This window comes from Ammodytes marinus (genome assembly GCF_949987685.1).
Source record: "Ammodytes marinus genome assembly, contig: scaffold_35, whole genome shotgun sequence".
In the NCBI taxonomy this organism is placed as follows: Eukaryota; Metazoa; Chordata; class Actinopteri; order Uranoscopiformes; family Ammodytidae; genus Ammodytes; species Ammodytes marinus.
Window position 1 is genome coordinate 95,001 of NW_027648595.1, and position 2,500 is coordinate 97,500.

Here is a 2,500-nt window from a genome sequence, read left to right on the forward strand (position 1 = left end):
TAAAATTGATGAGCATCACATCAATAGCTACATATACTGTAAAACACTACAACGACATAGGAGTGCATATATTGTCTTTATTTTATCAAATAGAGTTCACCAGCTTATCAAAAAAATCCCTATTTGATTAACATAGGCTGCCTGTTGTTTAAGTGTTTAACAATCTTATCAGTTCAGGAAAACACAATAGGTTAACTCTTCAACAGCTTATCAAAATACAGGTAGGCCTAGGTTTACTAAGAGTGCAACAGCTTATCAAAATACAGGTAGGCCTAGGTTTACTAAGAGTGCAACAGCTTATCAAAATACAGGTAGGCCTAGGTTTACTAAGAGTTCAACAGCTTATCAAAAAACATAGAAATAAATGTAGGCTACTCAAAGTGCAACAGCTTACAGTGTTTCCCCCAGAAAATCTCTTAGACAAGGGGTCACTGTCCAGGGTCATGGGAGGCGAGGCAAAGATTTTGGCTGTATTTTGCTCTAAGATGCCAATGCACAGTACAGAAATAAACAACTGTTTATTTGAATACAAAAAAACAACAGACACTGACTTTACAGTTGTGCAATTTTGTTTGCTATGTGAAGGTACACATGTTGTGCAAACATGCAGACAATACAAAGCAAAGTTCTACTGGTGCAATATTATACAGACACACTAAATACAAATAATGGACCATACTCTTAACATGTGTGTGCACATCTAAGTGCAAATTCAACCTTTTAAAGTTCCTTTTTGGATGAGGGCTGTTGTGCGATTATTGTGGACAATAGGCCTACTGTGATGCAATAGCCTATAATTCATTAATGGTTATTTTTAGCCTACTTGCTTGATTTCTTTTTAAATATTATTGTTTGGTTATTGGTCATTTTGGAACATGTCTTTCCCAATTTAAAACATAAGAATAAAGCAGCATTGAAAATTCAGAAAATAAATCTTCTTGGCCTACACTAGCATGCTGTTTACAAATAACTCAATAGTTGAAATAATAAATACAATGTGTTTTCCCCTTAAAATGTCTAAATGCATTTCAAAGACAGTAACAGTGTGGCACTTCTTTAAACTTACTGAAACTTGGCTGGGCCATCACTCTCATGCATTCATCAGACTTTTCTCTGCGCTGTATGAGCCGATAAGTTGTGTTGCCACGGTGATGTGGAGTCTTAAACTGTTCTAGCTTTGCAGAGCAATTCTTTCTGTTCAGTTAAATATCCCCATAGAACCGCACTGCGTTGATTATCGCCACCAGTTAAATGTCGGTTTGCTTCTGCTGGTTTAACTCTCCCGCGTGCATGCCGTAGTCGCACGTGCAAAGCCGCAGACACAGAGCAGCTGATAGAGAAACGCTTGGAGACACATGTGCACATTTATTTACTGCAGATCGCGGCCTTTCGCGCAGTTATGACCATGCACAAGCACACATCGCGCGTGCTAGTACATTAATTGTGCAGCACTAAACATTTTTTTTTATTTTTATTTTTTTTGGGTCGGTTAGTAGTCAAGGCAGGGGCCAGTAAATATCCCTTCCCCCAGGCCTATTGAATAGCCCTGGTCTACAGCTCACTCACACACACACACACACACACACACTCAGAGTATAACACACACACACAAACACACTCAGAGTATAACACACACAGTGGATACTGTAGATACTGTTCATATTATGTGCAGCCGTTCAGGAGGTTGGAGCATCAGTGAGATAAACACAGACGTTATGTAACTATGATACAATATTTAAGATGTTTCCTATAGAACTAGTCTCTCTACAGGAAACATCTTAAAGGTGCAGTCAGTGATTCTGGAGAACGCTGGTTGTCAAAATCACGTTCTGTCAAAATCAGTGAATATCTCCTCATGATCCACTACCTGTCTGTACTGTGTGAATATCTCCTCATGATCCACTACCTGTCTGTACTGTGTGTGAGCTGAAACAAATCCAGTGTTGATACACAGCCTAGGCCTGTTAGTATGGTGGCCCCTTCGTTTACATTCCAGTTTACAGAGCCTAGGCCCCTTTGTTAACACACCAGTTTACAGAGCCTAGGCATGTTGCTTTGTTAACACACCAGTTTACAGAGCCTAGGCATGTTGCTTTGTTAACACACCAGTTTACAGAGCCTAGGCATGTTGCTTTGTTAACACACCAGTTTACAGAGCCTCGGCATGTTGCTTTGTGAACACACCAGATTACAGAGCCTAGGCATGTTGCTTTGTTAACACACCAGTTTACAGAGCCTAGGCCCCTTTGTTAACACACCAGTTTACAGAGCCTAGGCCCCTTTGTTAACACACCAGTTTACAGAGTCTAGGCCCCTTTGTTAACACACCAGATTACAGAGCCTAGGCATGTTGCTTTGTTAACACACCAGTTTACAGAGCCTAGGCATGTTGCTTTGTTAACACAGCAGTTTACAGAGCCTAGGCCCCTTTGTTAACACACCAGTTTACAGAGCCTAGGCATGTTGCTTTGTTAACACACCAGTTTACAGAGCCTAGGCA

At 40.4% G+C, this 2,500-nt stretch overlaps 1 protein-coding gene across 1 annotated transcript in view; it reads left to right on the top strand.

Annotated features, from left to right (window-relative positions):
• tmem178a (transmembrane protein 178a) overlaps positions 1-2,500 on the top strand; it is a gene marked incomplete at both ends in the record, with an annotated part of 12,269 nt that overhangs the window by 1,008 nt on the left and 8,761 nt on the right. The window lies entirely within an intron of this gene.